The sequence below is a fragment of the Sapajus apella genome, unplaced genomic scaffold (assembly GCF_009761245.1).
Source record: "Sapajus apella isolate SASKATOON/1434 unplaced genomic scaffold, GSC_monkey_1.0 scaffold72, whole genome shotgun sequence".
Lineage (NCBI taxonomy): Eukaryota > Metazoa > Chordata > Mammalia > Primates > Cebidae > Sapajus > Sapajus apella.
The window spans coordinates 9,310,968-9,329,971 of record NW_022437012.1 but is presented as its reverse complement, the minus strand read 5'-3'; positions in this window follow the sequence as shown (position 1 = coordinate 9,329,971).

Sequence of the window (19,004 nt, the reverse complement as noted above, 5' to 3'; positions counted from 1 at the left end):
TATATAAATTTACACACCTTCACAATAATCATGTGAATAGATATATCTTATACATTTAATAATAGTTATCACATATATATAAGAACAATATTTTGGTAATTTTAAATGTCAAATTAATAAAATAATTTGTTATGCTTCAATTGTAGAATTATGCTACAATTGATTTCAGTCTTTATAGTATTTGTAATTTTACCATTTCATGGCATTGTTGCTACTTTTAAGTTTTAAATTATTTTATTAATACATAATTTTTATGCATATTTGTGGAGTATATGTGGTATTTTATTATATACATAGAATGTGTAATGATCAAATCAGGGTTTGGGTGTTTATTAACTCGAGCATTTATCATTTCTATGTGTTGGAAACATTTCAAAACTTCTCTTGTGACTATTTTGAAATATACAATGCATTGTTGTTAACTGTAATCACTCTACTCTGCTATTGAATATTACAACTTATTCCTTTTCTTTATCTGTATGTTAGTTCTCATTAATTCACCTCTTTTCATTCTCCAGCAATACCCCCACCAACACACACACACACACACACACACACACACACACACACACACACACACTTTCCAGCCTCTGGTAACTGTCACTCTACCCTCTACCTCCATGAGATCAACTATTTTAGTTCTCATATATGAATGAGAACACGTCACATGTGTCTTTCTGTGACTGTCCATGTTATTTCATTTAACATAATGACTTCCAGTTCCATCCATGTTGCCACAAATGAGAGGATTTCATTTTTTTATGGCTGAATAGTGTTCCATTGTGTATTTTTTGCCATATTTTCTTTATCCATTCATTGACTGATGGATATTTTAAATTAATGAATAATTCCCGATTTTGACTCAATTCTATAGGATATAGTGGCTCTTTCAGATTTTTAAATAATACAAGTTACCACATTTTCATTTCCACTATGATTATTTCAGTTATATTTACCCAATTGCTTCAATATATTTTTCTGGATATAGTGCATAATGTCCTTTTGTTTATTATATAGCAGGAAAACCAACTTTTGTCATCTTAAATTCTCTAGCCGTGAAGTTCAATTATTTTATCTTTCGTAGGTGGGTAAGACCAGGAATAATATTTTCTATTTTACTGTTGATCTCCATCCCCAAATCCTTAATATTATCTGCTCCATAAAAATTCCCAAAAACAACACTCAAAGGTTTGCTTAACATCAGAATGAATGAATGATTTCTTTGGAAAGATAACCTGAATTTGATATCTAGTCTGACCTATGGTATTCTTTATAAAGTAAGGAATTCTTATGTATCTTGTTGAATTCTAAACTATATGTTCCTGAGCTTTAAAATGCTTTCTAAAACTTTCTATTTAATTCTGCATTTTTTTTACCAGATACTGTAAAAATTACGCATGCCTGTTGCCTTATTTTGTTCATCCTTTTTTCCTAGTGTGTCCCATGTTCTTTATCTCTATAAAATGTCAGTAAAGAGACTAAACATAAACATACAGAGATCATGGCTAAGCCAAATGCAGAGAGCCTGATAGTGAATGCCAGATGCCAGAGATTCCCTTCAATTTAAATATTCAGCACCAGGTGGTTCAGTTGACCTAACAAAAGAACACGTGTTCATGAGATACAAAGATAGAGTTGGAGATACCAGTTCTCATTTGGATAAAATTTAGTTATTTAATGAAAGCATGTGAAAAGGGTTTGAAATCAAGTAAAATGAAATTAAGTCATTCATTCACATCTATACAGAAGGGAAATGTTATTGCAATTTGTAAAATTTCTTTTCAGAAGTAATTCTTAAGACAAATGCTAGTTTTTATAATGTCAGCTAGAGAAAAAAATCCTTTAATTATGCTTTAGGGAAAGCATAATATTAAGTCTGTTTCCACCTCCCTAAAGAGAGTCAATAATGAAAATAACCAATGTTTCCTAAAATGGGTAAAAGTAGAAATAGAATTTCTTATAAAATATATTGTATTTCTTTTTCTGAAAGATCTCATAGCTCAAATTTAGGTTGGTGCCTTTATAACCAGCTACAGTAAATAAGCTGGCCATGGACTTTGACCTTACCCAAAAAGTAATGACCTTAGGAGTATTCCAAGATGTTTTAACACAAGTGAAGTGAGTTAACACAGATATGCTGCAATATGTGTTTGTGATACGTGTTCACATACATGTGAAGCATATATGTGTGTGCCTGCAGTTGAGTACTGCTATTGTCAAAGTGGCCACTGTCTTAGAGAGGAATCAGGTGAGGGCAGGATGTTAGCTTTACCATTAACTAAGCAAGATGGCATTGCCATCACTTACGTTTCTTTCTTACGAGTCACTTTTTAAGTGTACAATAGAGGTTCATGAGGAAGCCCCTTAAAAATGTTTTAGACAATGTTTAAAATATGTATAGCAAATGAATAGCTATATAGTCAATGCATTGGAATCATACACATGCTTCACATTATTGCTTTGTAAGGGGTTGTATTAGTTTTCTGTCACTTCTGTAACCAGTTACTACAAACTCGACAGCTTAAACTGTGTGGACTTACTATCTTATGGTTCTAGAGAGTAGAAGTCCCACAAAGGTTGCACTGGGCTAAAATTAAGGTATCTGTTGTGTTCTTTCTTGGGTACGCCAGGGCAGAATCCATTTCCTTGCCTTTTCTAACTTCTGGAGGCCATCCACATTCCTTGCCTCATGATCCCCTTCATCCATCTTGAAAGCCATCATCATTGCATCACTGTGCTTTTCTTTTGTGGTCACATCCTCTGACTGACTATGCCTCTCTCTTCCACTTTTGAGTGCCTTCATGATTCCATTGGGCTCACTGGATACATCAGCTCAATCTTCCTATTATAATGACAATAGGTTAACAACCTCGGTTTCACCTGGTCCCTTAATTTGTCTTTGCTATGTAATGTGACACATTCACAGGTTCTGAAGATTAGGATGTGAACATTTGGGGGCAACATTTATTTTGCCTATTACAAGGGGATTTGGAGGCTTCACCATCCAAAAAGCAGATTTTTGCATAATTTCTTTGTTTTTAAGACAGCAGCCCATCTTTTGCTACTCCTGGTGTTTAGACTCCCTTGATTCAATTTCTCTTCCAGTCTTCTGCTATTGCAAAGGAAGGCCATAGTCTAATTGCATGTGACCGAGGAGGAAACCTTGAGGTTTATCTCCTTCTTAATCAACTCTTCTGTTTTCTGTCCCATTCTATTTCCCCATCTTTAGGAGTGTCATGTCCTCCCAATTTTGAGCCTCTTTAGGGTTCTATCTTGTGAATTAGTTAGTTTCCAAGCTTGGCCACTGAAAGATGTTTTGTTCTACTTAATAGCATTTTTTTTTTTTTTTTTGCCCACGATTTCTCTCTCTCTAATTCTCTTGATCCTTATGGATAAAAAATTAATTGCTATAATTTTAGAAAGGTTTCGGGAGAAAGTTAAGACATACGTGTGTGTTCCATCAGCCATGTCTAACCAGAAGTCTAGGATACTTATGTTACAGAAGACAAAGTCCTAAGGCTGTCAAATAATTTGTCTAAGATCACAAGTCAAATAAATTGGAACCAGAATTCTATTCTAGGCTTTTCTGATCTTTGTTTTGGGAGAATGATTAGGTGAAATAAACTTTAAGGTCGCTCCTTAGTATAATACTTTAAAAATGCATTAAACCACAGTGATTCTCAAGATTTATTGTCTGTCTCAGCTGAGAGGCAATTTGTATTATATACATGCCATATAGTTCCTACGAGATTTTAACTAGCTTGAGAAATTTGTATGTCTTCATAACTCATATTGTATAATATATATGATGGTCACCTGATAAATATTATAATGAAAGAATCTGAATGCTTATTTGCCAAATGGAACTGATCTTCAGAGTCTCCTAACCTGTAATCCTAGGAACAGCTACCATCAGGCCTACGGCTCAAATTAAACTCCTGATATAATGTAGCAGTAAGTCCAAAGCAAGATTCTTCACTCGAGTCAGCTGTCTGCTCACATGTTCCTCCCAAAGCTCTTACAGAAGCACACTTAAGATGGCCAAGGTTAGCTGTGTATGTTATTACTGCTTGGAAGCTATTGGCATAGTATCTAAATTTCAGGTAATTATTTGGACTAGCACATTTGGTATTTGGAGAACACTGATGGGAGTCATCAATGTTAGTGATGTTTTCCTTGTAGTCTCCTAGCCTCAGGCATAGTGGAGATAGTATTTAGGCTGAGCTGTGGGAGAAAATATCTGCCAAAGACATATCTGATAAAGAACTATTGTACAAAATATACAAAAAAACCTCTTAAAACTCAACAGTAAGAATACAATTTGGTAAAAGATCTTAACAGACACCTCACCGAAGAATATATTCAGATGGAAAATAAGCATATGAAAAGATGGTCTACATTTTATGTTATCAGGGAAATGAAAATAAAAATGACAAAGAGATATCACTATGTACCTATTAGAATGGCCCAAATCCAGAATGCTGATAAAACCAAATGCTGGCAAGGATGTGGAGCAACAGGAATTCTCATTCATTGCTGTTGGAAATACAAAATGGTACATCGCTTTGGAAGACAGTTGGGCAATGTCTTTCAAAACTAAACATACTCTTACCATATGATCCAGCAATCACACTACTTGGTATTTACACAAAAGAGTTGAAAACTTATGTCCACACAAAAACGTGAACGTGGATGTTTATAGAAGCTTTATTCGTAGTTGCCCAAATTCAAAGGCAACCAAGATGTCCTTCGGCAGGTGAATGGGTAAATAAACTCTGGTGCATCCAGACAATAGAAAATTATTCAGTGCCAAAAAGAAATAAGCTGTCAAGCCATGAAAAGACAGAGAGGAAATTTAAATGCATAAGTGAATTAATTACTACGTGAAAGAAGCCAGTCTGAAAAGGCTGCACACTCTATGATGCCAACTACAGACGCTCCCCTACTTACTCTAGGGCTACTTCCCAATAAACCCATTGTAAATTGAAGATATCCTAAGTCAAAGATGGGTGTTTTTGTTAGACATGATGGGATGGGAAATCACAAGACACAATATCCAAAAAATGCTGGCAAGGCTGTACACTGTAGAGCATCAATTGTTTACCCTCGTGACAGCGTGGCTGACTGGGAGCTACTGCTCACTGCTCTTTTCCAGCATGGCAAGAGCAGCAACACAGAGTCTGCCATCATGTATCGTCAGCCCAGGAAAAGATCAGAATTCAGAATGTGAAGTACAGATTCTACTGAATGCATATCACTTTGCACAATGGTAAATGAAAAATAGTGAGTAAAACCGTCATAACTTGGGGACTGTCTGTATATGACACCCTGGAAAAGGAAAAGCTATTCAGATAGGAGAAAGATCAGCTGTTGCCAAGGGTGGAGTGGGGCATGAACAGGTGGAGCACTGAGGATTTTTAGGCAGTGAAAATACTCTGTATGATCCTATAACTATGGCTATGTATCATTACATATTTCTCCAAACCCACAGAATGTACAACACAAGAATGAATCATAATGTAAACAATGGACTTTGGGTGATAATATGTCAGAGTAGGTTGAGCAATTGTAAAAATGTATCACTGCGTGGGGTGTGTTGACAGTGGGGAGGCTCTGCATGCGTGAAGGTAAGAAGTATGGGGGAATTCTCTATACCTTCTGCTCAATTTTGCTTTGGATCTAAAAAACAAAGTCTTTTTAAAAAAAGTTTATGATGCCGCCCCATAAGCTTCATATATAATTCAAAATTGGTACAATACTAAATTAAAAATTATTTTAAAAATTTCCTAAATGGGCCGGGCGCGGTGGCTCATGCCTGTAATCCCAGCTCTTTGGGAGGCCGAGGTGGGCAGATCACGAGCTCAAGAGATCGAGACCATCCTGGCCAACATGGTGAAACCCCATCTCTAATAAAAATGCAAAAATTAGCGGGGTGTGGTGGCATGCGCCTGTGGTCCCAGCTACTCAGGAGGCTGAGGCGGAAGAATCGCTTGAACCCAGGAGGCGGAGGTTGCAGTGAGCCGAGATTGTGCCACGGCACTCCAGCCTGGACTGAGCAAGACTCCGTCTCAAAAAAAAAAAAAAAAAAAAATTCCTAAATGACGCCATCTGGTTTTGGTAGGAAATAGCAAATTCTTTTTTTTTTTTTTTTTTTTGAGATGGAGTCTTGCTCCATCGCCCATGCTGGAATGCAGTGGCGTGATCTCAGCCCACTGCAACCTCTGCCTCCTGGGTTCAAGCGATTCTCTGGCCTTAGCCTCCCAAGTAGCTGGGATTACAGGCACCGACCATGATGTCCGGCTAATTTTTGTATTTTTTTTTTTTTTAATCAGAAAAAGGGTTTTGTCACGTTGGCCAGGCTGGTCTTAAACTCCTGACTTCAAGTCATCCGCCCACCTTGGCCTCTCAAAGTGCTAGGATTGCAGGCACGAGCCACTGCACCTAGCCAGCAAATTCTTTCAAAGAATATTTTTGCCCTCCTTTTTGTGTGGGTGCTCCTGCTTACTACTGCTTAGGGTGCTGCCTTTTTGGTTACCTGAGGTGGGGAGCGGAGATTCCCAATTCCCATATCCCTTTTCTTTCCCTGGTGGTTCCTTCTGTCCCCATGGCTGAGACACATGGAAAGGTGCAAGGTATGGAAGCCCCCGTCCATGGTGAGGGGACTGCTTGGGCCTCAAGATCCATTTTTTGGCTCCTCAAATTTCTGGTGAGTTTGGCAAGTCTTCAGAGGTCCCTTCCAAGGTGGTACATGAAGTTTTTGATAGTCGGGTGTGAATTTGAGTGCCGTTCTCTCTTGTCTAGCTGGGTGAACTTAGATAATTCATTCTGTCTCTTTGAATCTTGGGTTCTTCTGCAACATTGTTTTAAAGCTTTTGTAATATGCATAAAATACCAGCATCTTAGGGAGAATGCCAGGAAGAAATGGCATTAGACACACAAAGGGGTCAGTGAGGTCCCTGTCAATAAGTATCAGTTCTACTCTTCTCTTTCACAACTCCATGATAAAAAAGGGTGACCCTGGTGATAATAGTATGGTACATTTTTATAGTAATTTACTCATTACAAAGCAATTTCATACACATTGGTAGCATGATCAAATATTAGTGTTTGAAGGCAACTGGAAAATCTAGTTCTTATCTTATCAATTGACCAAATCGCAAGAAACCTCATGTAATTTATCCAAGGTCACACAGCTAGGTAAAGGCACAAGTGTGATTGAAGGCATGGGTGATATTCTGCTCCTAAATATGCCTTTTGATAATCTTATCCTTATTGCATATGTGATATTTTAGAATAGTAGCTGCTGTGTCTAATCACCTGCCAAAATGCCATACAAATTCCCCAATATTTTCTCACGTAATTCCTACAACTATCTTCCAAGGTGAGTACTATTATGTTCTCGTTTAAGGAATCACAGAATGAAGCCTCAGACAAGCTGAGTACCATCTACAAGGTCACCTAGCCAATAAGAGGCAGTAGAAATGGGTCTGGCAAACAACCTTATGCTCCCAACACTAAAGGTTGTTGTCTAGATGGAGTTGTTATAGGACAGGGCAGACGGAAATAGTTGAACTGCTCAAACCATCTGTGCGGGTGACTCCCTGCAATTTATTGTTGGGAAACATGGTAGTGGAGTGTGTATATCCTCTGTAGTTGAGTTGAGTTGGAATCCAAACTCTGGAGAAGGTGACCTCTGAAGTGGAATGACTGAACATGGACTTTGCTGTCACTCTGACTTGTGTCCAAGTCCGTGTTCTGGTACTCACTAATTGTGTGACCTTGGGCAAGTTCCTTATCTTCTCTAACTTCTGTCTGTGAGGTGGGATAATAACACTATCAGTCTCCTTGTGTTGTTCTAAAGAGGAAATGAGAGTATTGTTTATAAAGTGTATATACAGTGCTTGGCACAGTACTTGCTATCTAGTGGGTGCTTACTAAATGTTAGCTTTTCTTCTTATTGTTTTCATTGTTATTTAGCCTCTCTGTGTCTTGGTTAACTCATTAGTAAAATGGAAAAGTGGTATCTATGTTACAGTGTCAGTGTAATAATTAGAGAACTCTAGGTGAAGTGTCTGGTCCCCAACATATTGTCACCCAAAAAGAATGGTATGACTCAAGTGTATACTAGAGGCTTCTATAATGAAGTCACAGATAACTGCAGCTAAATATTAACCTATTGGAAAAGTATAGATAAGTAGTCTTAATAGCAATAATGTTGTTCTCTTTTGGAAGTTGTTTCCAAATCCCCATTTTCCGTTTTGTAAAATCAACATCAGGGTTAAATGTAAAGCTACGGGTTAGGACAGAGATGAACTTTGCCCAGGACTCAGTGGAGGAATGGCCAAAATATCTTCAACACCAAGGCTGAAACGCAAAAATCTATTGGTCTCTGTTGATTGCTTTCCTCAGGAATTGTCTTAACCATTAATTCCTAAGTTAGCCGAGACATTAGACAGCTCTTAAGAAAAATGATTTCAACTAGTTAAAAATCATGCCAGAAGACCATTGACCTTGGAATTAAATGACAGGCATGTCATGGCTTTGCAGTAGACTGTTGTGTGCAATCTCAGCTCAGTTTTCTGTCAGGTGTGGGCTCTATGTAAATAAACCAACCATGCTGTTACCCCATGATGCCACCATCTGTAAAATGGGGATTCGGAGTGCTGTGAAAATGAAATGTGGGAATGTGTTTGCCATGATGTATTGTCATGCTCCATAAATGTCTTCAAACATTACAAAATAATTTAATAATGTAAAAGTTAAGTGTTAACTTTTAAATTATATAAAAGAGAAATACAGAATACCTTACGGCCAAAAAAGAAGCCTAGCTTTCCAGGCCTCCTATTCAAGGCATGAAATAACACCCAGGGAATTATTTTGATAACTATCCAAGTACAGTAGTACTAGTTAAAAAATAACCTTTTATTTAGGTTTTAGTGGCTTAAAACTGTCTTGAAAGGCATTTTTATCAAACACTGACATACTCTTCCTTAATTATTTTGAGAGGAAAAGTCTTAAGGATTGTTTGGAAGAAAAAATTTAATCTTCCTGAACACTCAGTATCTCAACAAGTAAATGAATTTCTAACATTGGTATTTTAATTATTTGGCTATTGTCTAGAAGAAAGTCCTTTTATAGTTCCAAAAAGCTCCCTCCCGTCATCTGAATTATGACGAAGTATTTCTTTTTGTAGGAATACCAACTCTTTCACAACTTAGTAATTGCAGAAAGATCAATTAATAAGTGTTGAATTCCTTATTTGCATACAGTTTAAGGACATCGCTATGAAGACCCAGAATATTCTTTTTAATAAAATAGCTCTTTTCTGAAGGGCAGCCAACACTGGATCCCTTGGCTATTCCAACTGTCCTTTACAGAAAATAAAAGTATGGAAGCAACCACATTTCCCCAAATATAACCTGTAGGTTTCTATACAGAAAGTCAAAAACCCCGCTTCCCTCAAATAATGGCACCCTAGAGAGGAGGGGGAATAATATTCACTGAGCATCTGCTATCAAGCAGGCATTGTGCCAACATCATTAGATGCATGATCTCTTCATTGTAATCCTGACAACAATCCATGACATAGAGATCCCGTCACATTTTTTTGTGCATCGTGCTGCCCAAACCTATCTTTCTTCCCATTCCCTTCACCTCCACTTCAACTCCAGGTAAAGTGCCTCCCAGTGTTTTCATGCTATGGCTCACAGAGAAAAGTGTAACATTTGCACGGCACACTGCAACAAACAGCAGAGTATTCTGGAACATTTAGGTAAGGCTTGGCGAAAAAAATCCTTTTTATATATAGAATAATTACAGGAAAAAATTACATATTGTAGGAGATATTAAATATTGAATTTGTACTGCTGCAGGACTCTCTCCTTAGTTCAGCTAAAGATGGGTCCTTGTCACAGCCATGAAACATTAGCCTCACATGCAATTTGAAGAATGAGAATAAATGGAATTTATTGAGCAAAAACAGGGGGAAAGGGAAACAGGAACCCTCTACAAAGCCAGAATCCTGCTAGCATGCTTCCTGCCTCGCAGATTGACTCCCGGGTTCCACCCCGGAAGAGGAGCGGCCAGGCTCCTCCCTGCTGCAAACAGGGGGAACTTCCCGAGACTCCCCGCAGTGTGCACTCCTCCCAGTGCGCTGGCTGGTTGGAGTTTCTCGCGCAACCTCTTCCCACCTGGCTGTCTCAGTATACTCTTACAAATAAAATCATTTAATGGACATAAAGCTATTTATATATTTTTCTTTTATGTTGTGTCAGCATGGGTAAGTTGTGCTTTTCAAAAGCTATGTCCGTTTATTCTGACTTGTCAACTTTATTAATACAAAACTGTTCATAGTATTCCCTTATAGTCATGCTAATGTCTACAGAACCTGTTTTTGTCCTCTCTTACATCGCTGATGATAGCAATTTGTATTTTCTCCTTTTTTCTTGATGCTAGAGGTTCAGCAACTTTATTGATCTTTACAAGGACTTTAGGTTTGTTGATTTTCTCTATTGTTTTCCATTTCCCTGGGCTCCAATTTTATTTTGTTCCTTTTTCTTATTTTGGGTTTAATTTGCTCTGCCTTTTCTTGTTTCTTAAAGTACAAGCTTTAAATATTAATTTTACAACCTTTCTCCTCTTAAATATAGACATTTATAACCATGAAGTTCCCTCTAAGTACTGCTTTACTGAGGTACATGAATTATGAAATGATGTGCTTTATTATCATTCTGTTTATGATATTTTCTAATTTCTCTTGTGTATATACGTACATGTGAATATGTATGTACGTATATGTATATATGGACACACTCATATGTAATGAGTTATTAGAAATGTACTGTTTAATTTCCAAATATCTAGAGATTATCTAGATTTGTGCTGTTTAATACAGTAGCCACTGGCTATATGTGGATATTAAAATTAAAATTACAATGAATTAAAATTAAAAACTCAATTGCTAAGATGATTTAGCTAAATTTCAAGTGCTCAATAGTCACACGTGGATATGACTACCAGACTACCATCTTGGGCAGCACGGATATTTCCATCATTGCAGAAAATCTTATTAAAATATTTTATTGTTATTGATTTCTAATTTAATACTGCTGTGGTCGGAGGGTATATTCTGTATGATTTCTGACCTTTGAGATGTTTGAAGACTCGTTTTATGACCCAGAAAATAGTCTACCTTGGTGAATGTTTTGTGCGCACTTCAGATTACTCAGTCCTTTTCTGTTGTTGGGCGTCATGCTCTAGTATTATCAATTAAGTCGAGTTATATCTTCTCTATCTTTGCTTAAATTTTTTTGCCTAGTTGTTATATCAACTGCTGAGAAAGTGGTATTCAATTCTTCAAATAATGATGGACTTATCTATATTTTCCTTTTGTTCTGTCACATTTAAAATGGCTATGTTTTCTTCATCATGTAATTCATTTATCATTATGAAATGCCTGTCTTTATCTCGGTGTGAAATACTCTTTTTGCTGAAGTCTCCTTTCTATCACATAACATAGTTGTGGCAGATTTCCTTTTTTTTGGGGGGGGGGGCTGAGTCTCGCTCTGTTGCCAGGCTATAGTGCAGTGGCATGATCTCAGCTCACTGCAATCTCCGCCTCCCGGGTTCAGGCAATTCTCCTGCCTCAGCCTCCCAAGTAGCTGGGACTACAGGCGTGCATCACCATGCCCAGCTAATTTTTGTATTTTTAGTGGAGACATGGATTCACCATGTTGGCCAAGATGGTCTTGATCTCTTGACCTTGTGATCTTCCTGCCTCGGCCTCCCAAAGTGCTGAGATTACAGACGTGAGCCACCGCGCCCAGCTGGCAGATTTCTTATAATTAATGTTTGTGTGGTATGTTTTTCCATTTTCCATCCTTTTACTTTCAACTTTTCTGCGTTTTTATGCTTAAAATGTATTCCTTGTCAACAACATATACTTTGGTCTTGCTTTTTAAACCAATCTTACATTGTCTGCCTTTTAATTCATTAAACAATGAATTAAGTCTATACAAACTTACTGATGTTTGTGTGTTATTCCACCTGCTCTTTGTTTTTTGTCCCTCATTTTCTGCCTCTTTTCAGTGTGAATTAAGTATTGTTAGACATTAATTTCTGTTGTTAGTTTCTGTTAGTTACCATTAGTTGCTTTTATGTCTCTGTCATTTCTAATATAGATATTACGATATGCATCTCAAATTTATCACATCAACAACAAAAATTATTTTACTACTTCACAAACAATATAAAACTCTTAAAATAATATATTTTAACTGCTGTTCTCCTACCCTCTACACTCTTGTCATACTGCTTACTTTGAAATATGTCAGAACAATGTAAAATAACTACACTGATGTTAGTTTCACTTTTAGAAACCAATAGTCTTTAAAATATTTATGTGTGTGTTTTAGTGTCTTTTGTATTTACTAACACGCTTTCTCTTTCCAGAGTTCTCATTCCTTCCTAAAGAACTGGTTTCCTAATATTGCTTCCTATTGGCCTAAATAATTTATTTGAGTATTTCCTGGTAGTTGAGATATGCTCGAGGCAATTTATTTCACTTTTGTTTTCTTGAAAATATGTTTATCTTGTCTGCTTTCGTTTTTGGAAAATATTTCACTGGCATAGACTTCTAGATTGATTTTTTCTTTCCTTTCAACACTTTAAAATGTCATTTCACTGTCTCCTGGTCTCCATTGTTTTCAGTGAGAAGCTGTAATTTCTATTGTTGCTCTCCTGTATGTAATATGTCTTGTTTTCTCTGTCAATTTTTCAGATTTTCCCTTTATGTTTGGGATTCATGTTTGATTCTGATATGTCTATGGGTGCTTTTACTGGTATTTCTTTGAATTCATTCTTCTTTGGGTTTGCACAACTTATTGAATCTTGGGTTGATGTCTTTCATGTATTTTAGAAAATTCCAGGTCATTTAAATTTTTTCTAGTACTAAAAGTATGTGTTTGTTTGGCTGTCTTATATGTATCAGATATCTTGAATGCAAATAGAGTGTTCAAATACAAATTGTCTTCACTTTCACTGTTCTTTCCTTTTCTGTGTCTAGTGTGCTAACGATGCATTGAAATAATTGTTTATCTATAAAATGAACTATTTTTCATTTCTGGCATCTTTATTTGTCTCTGCAATTGTCCATCTGTCTAAAGATGTTGCTCATTTTTCCACTCAATCCTTTTATACATTGTTATTATTTTACAGTGCCCATCTGGTAATTCCAGTAATTCCATGGCTCCGGTTCTATTTGCTGTTGTCTCTCTTGAGGAAGAGTCATTTTCTTAATTCGTTCGTGTGCCATATAATTTTTGATGAATTGTAAATGAACAGTAGAGCCTGAAGAAAAGAATAATCATATTCAGAAAAGGGCAGGCATTTTTATTGTGGCAGGCCATAGCTTATTTTTACATTAGAATTTTTTACATAATTTAGTTTAGTTCATCTAGGTTTGAAATTGTTGTTGCTTTAGTTAGATTCAATTCACCACAGGCTTCACATTGTTCAACAGAGAAATCAGAACCTTCCTTTTAGCAGGACTTGGGGTGTGAGTGCCTGAGGGAGTTGATCAGTCCTTCTTTCCTGCCCTAGTACTTTAGCCAGCCCTGTTTGCCTTTGCTTCATACCTGTCTCAGCTCTCCTATCCTGTCCCAAGTGCAGATGGCTTCTGCCACATACTTAGTGCAAGGAATGGAGTACCTGGGGTTTCTTTTAATGTTCTTGTTCTACCCCTGAACTTCAGCAATACCTGTGCACTTGGGTTTGGGGTGAGATGTCTTTCTTAGGTCTCTGGTCCCTCTCATAATAGGTAGATGGTCTTTACCTTATTAGGTAAGGACCATAGTGTCTGTGGGGTTTCTTGCAGTTCTTCTTAGACTCCAGAAGGCTTGGTAAACTTGTACTTGGAGAAGAGGGGATATTTTTCTCAGCTCTCCAGCATCTCTCCAGTAGCAGATGGCCACTGTCTAGTGTGCAATATAATGTCCAGAGGGCCAGTGGAGTTTCTCAGTTCTCTGCTCTGCCTTTGGACTTCAGCAGACCCCATGTGCTGTGCTCACTGTGCCCTCAGCTCACCTGTTCCTCCCCCAGTGGTAGAGAGTTGCTGCCTTATAATTACCACGAACAGAGTGCCTGTGGGATTTCCTTCAGTTCTCCTGCTTTGACTTCAGAGGCTTTGAAAACCTGTGTCTTGGGGTTTCTTGAGAGCACTCAGTGAAATCCTATAGAAGAGTTTGTGGGTAAGTGGAGACTCCCTGGTGTCTGAGATTCCTGGGGATTCTAAATGATCATGCAGGCTATACTCTCTCTTTACAATAAGTTCAGCTGTTTTTTTCTTATCTGTATCTATGGCAGCTTCCTCTTTTATTCACTGTGCGACCAAAGATAAAAGCAGCTTTGGGGTCTTCTCACTCCTAGGTTTTTCTCAATTTTGGTTCATTAGGTTTCTTTACAACCTGAGCTCTTTTACAGGCTTTTAAAAATTATGATTTTGTAGATTATCTGGTTTATTCTTGTTGTTAGGGTGGGTGCAATGTTCTCTTTCTACATCTCTAGTGGAAGTGGAATTCAACATAGCTTTTTGTATGTTGGGTTTTATGTTGAAATGGGTACAATCCAATTCTAATTGACTTTTTAATGTGCTCTCTTCAAATTCTTGATCATGATCATTGAAAAGTTTCACACAGAGGTGATAAAAGATTTAAAAGCATTTTTACAATCATTCAAACATTTGTAAAAGTTATATTTAAAGACTTTAATAGCTATTTTTTTATTGACAAATGCTATGTTAAATTTTATTTGGTAACAATGCAAACAGAGTTGAAATGCAAGCCGTCTTGTGCATATCAAGTATTTGAAAACAACAATAGAGCTCTAATTTATAGAACATGCCTGGCAAAACATTGGCCAGGAAATTAAATGGATTGTTAGTGAGTACACCATCAGCTACAAAAGGGCAATTAACTGATATATATGACATAGAAATTTGGAGTTACAAAGGAAATGAAATAAGTATATTGAAGAAATATCTACATTTCTATATTAATTGCAGCATTTTTTCAATAGCCAAATTATAGAATTAAACTAAATGTCTATTAACTGATGGATGGATAGAAAAAATGTGGTGTATATATATACAGTGAAATACTATTCAACTGTTAAAAAAAGGATAACCTGTCATTTGTGACAACATGGATAAACCTGGAGAATATTGTATTAAATGAAATAAGTCAGACACAGAGAGACTAATACCACATGATCTCTCTTATATGTGAAATCTAAAAAAGTTGAACTCATAGAAGCAGAGACTAGAATGGTGGTTATCAGAGGCTAATGCTGGGAAAATTGGGGAGATCTTGATCAAAGAAAATAAAATTACAGTTAAGCAGGAGGAATAAGGTCAAGAAATCTATTGTACAACATGGTAACTATGATTAATAACACTGTATTATATACTTGAAAATTACTAAGAAAGTAGATTTTAAGTGTTTGCCATAGTTTGAATGTGTTCCCTTCAAAATTCAGGTGTTGGCAATGTGATAGTGTTAAGAGGTGGGGCCTTTAGAAGGCAATTAGGCCATAAGGGCTTCTCCCTGTGATGGAATTAAGGCCTCTATAAAAGAGGCTTCATACAGCATTCGGCGCCCTTGCCCTTCCGCCTTCCACCACGTAGAGACTTAGCATTTCTCCCCTCTGGAGGACAGAGCGTCAAGCTGCCATCTTGGAAAGCAGCCCTTATCAGACAAGGTAACCTGCCAGCACCTCTCTCTCAGACTTTCCAGCCTCCAGAACTGTGAGAAGGTAAGTTTCTGTTGTTATACCCAGTCTCAGATATTCTGTGATAGCAGCACAAAAGGGATTACGGTGGTATTCGACCCACAACAAGATAAATATGAGGTAGCACATATGTTAATTAGCTTGATTTAGCATACGCCCTCTGTATTCTTGCCGGCTGTACTGTCTAACAGGGCTCAACTGAAATAATGGATGCACCTGCTGTTGGTGTATGATGCCTTACAGTGTAGAGATAGAGACAGCATCATGACTATAGAAACGACGAAGCCTGAAAATGTCTAAATATAAAAAGTGCCCTTGTAATGCTTTCATTCTGGGCAGTGTGACAGCCAGTGGAAGAAGCAGTATAGTATATTTAGGGATCTCTAAAGTGATTAGAATCCTGACTTGGCCACTTAGCTAACTGTGGGATGCTGGACAACATGATTTGCCATTTCTAGGTCTTGTCTTCACTTTACAAATAGGAAGATCACTACTGGCACATTGCTCACGGGATGCTATGTGCTAGCATTCAGTACCACTTAGGTGCTTTGCAAGTGCTCAAAAAGGGTGCACTGTTTTAGTAAAAAAAAGATTTCTGGTACTCCTGACATCACAAGAAATGGCACACTGCCTCCCCTACCGTTTTAGAAGCATTTCCCTAAAATGTGAATAGATGTTCTGCGGGAGAAAGAAACCAACCAAACATGTTTCTATGATTAAAAGTTTGTGAGACGCTATACATTGCACATCCTTTGGAAGTTTCACACTGGGGATTTGCACTTCAAAGTTTCTGAATTGCTCCATTAGAGAAATTTGTTCTATTTCATTTAGATGTCTTAAATGTATTTATACCTGAAATAAAACCATTTATTAACCTCTGGTGCAACTATTTTCACCTGTCAACATCCCTGGTTTTTTTTTTTAATCCTTTAATGAAGGGAAGAAAAAGAGGCAGTAGTGTTTATGAACAATGGAACAGAAAACAAAGGTTGTAGTGTATCATCTAAAGTTACAAAAAAAAATAGTCACTACATAATAGTGACCACCAAATAATAGATATTGCTAAATAATTGTGATACAAATAGTGATAACACTATACCGGGGGTAGGGGTTGGTGTGATAATTTAGGTGAGCGAAACTGATCTAAAGGAAGTCAGGAGATCTCTCAGATTAATACACAAAGTGAAGTGACATAAATTCATTATTACAGAAGCTTTGATGTGCAAATCCACACTAATGTATTTGTGTATTTGAGAGACACAAATACATTATTTGTAGCTAATGTATTTACATTATGTAACGGATTTGTAGATAATGTAATTACAATATTTGTAGGTAGTTACCCAAACAATTGAAATTGCTGTCTTTCACTAGAAGTCCCTCTGTAAAACCTGATCTTAAAGATATGCATGAGTTACTTGGATAAAACTTACACAAAAATAAAATCTTTGAATATTCTAAATTTCCAGGCCAGTTTATTCTAGGCTGAGCCAACCCTAGAACTGAGGAAAAAAGGAATATCAAGAGAATACAGGCCCCCACCCCACCACCTCCACAAACCTAACAGCAAATGGAGCTGTGATCAATCACCGCTAGCCAGCTGGAACTTGAGGGACCGCTCTCCACTTGCTTTCTTTCTGTTTTGTGTGTGCTTTAATCATGTTTCCTTCCTCCCCTGCTTCTTTTCTTTTTCACATTTCACGCCATCCTGCAGTTCTATATTGCAGTGTAAGATTAAAAATAAACTAATAAGCCCAGGGCAACTGGCTGATTGGTGAATTCAACCACTGTACTATCTCGACAATATTATGACTATTTTTCCTCCCAGCAACTCCATATATGACTGCTTTTCTTTATGACTTTTTTTTTTTTTTAAAGCAAACAGACTGAGAATTCACTACAAATCCTCAGCTAAGAAGAATTTCAAGATGCAGCAAGCTTTAGAAATGGGGTTTATATGCACTATCTAAGCTCCCTTAAATTGCCACAGAAAATCAAGGTGGCTTGACTGGCTGATTAAATGATTAATTCTGCCTGGATTTAATTTCTGGCTCTTCTAGGATTTAGCTGTGGTCTAAATTAAAGCATTAACCTTTTAACTAAAAACCCAAGTTTAGTTTTCTCTTGGTTTACATGCATGGCTCCCATCTTCATCCTTCAAAATACAGGTCAGAATTAATCTTTCTGAACACCCTATTCTCTGCCCAGGACCCCATTTTCTTTCTCTCTTTCCCTTTCACTCGTACTTGTCCAGAAGGTCTCCCAGATGCCTTTGTGACAGCACCTCCAACACTGTCCCACTATCTATGACCTGTCTGTCCACCTTGCTAAAAGACATATCTTAGACATACAACTGGGTGTACAGTCCCCTCCCGTTGAGTGTGGCTAGGCTCTGTGAATACGATGGGATATCATGCCATTGATTAGGTTACCCTATATTGGCATAGGTAACGCGATACACTGTGATTACCATGTTAGGTAAGCCTGTCATAGCAGCCTGTAGGAATGCAGCCTTGCCAGTACCTTGATGTTAGCACACTGAGATTAATTGTGGACTTCTGACTACCACAACTGTAAAACAATAACTTTGCGTTGTTTAAAGTGTGTGGTAGTTTGTTGTAGTAGCAATACAAAATTAATAGATTTCAATTCCTGCCCCATTCAATATAGTCTTGGTGGAAGTATCCATCACAATGCTGACTCTCCATTCCCTCAAAGAAAAGACATGATGCAGATTTTCTGACACCAGAATCAGAACATAAGGCCATTGGAGCTGGATCACCCCAGCAAAACCACTCAGGATAAGGATCCTCTTGAAGGCTGGATTCCCTGTGGGCCTATCCTTCCTAAATTGATTGTTCTGATTACCTGGAGCCAATTAGTGACCCAGTATCTTCATGATGAACTTCATTTTTTTTGCTTTGGTTAGCCAAATGCAATTTCTTTTACTCGCAGTCAAAAAACTTTTGACTGATACCAGCTCTCATTTGCTCAGTACTTAACATCTTTCCCAAATATTCTCTCCAGCTTGACTTCCCCTTCCAGGTATTGTGCAGTGTGTTTTAATTACATTTTAATGCTTCATAATAATTTACTATTTATACTCTAACTCGACAGTAACTTTGACAATAATTCTAGGGTTAACTATTTTTAAGCCCATTTCACTGACAGAAATCAGACACAAAGAGGTTAACTCACCCAATGTCATACAGCTAGTTGGT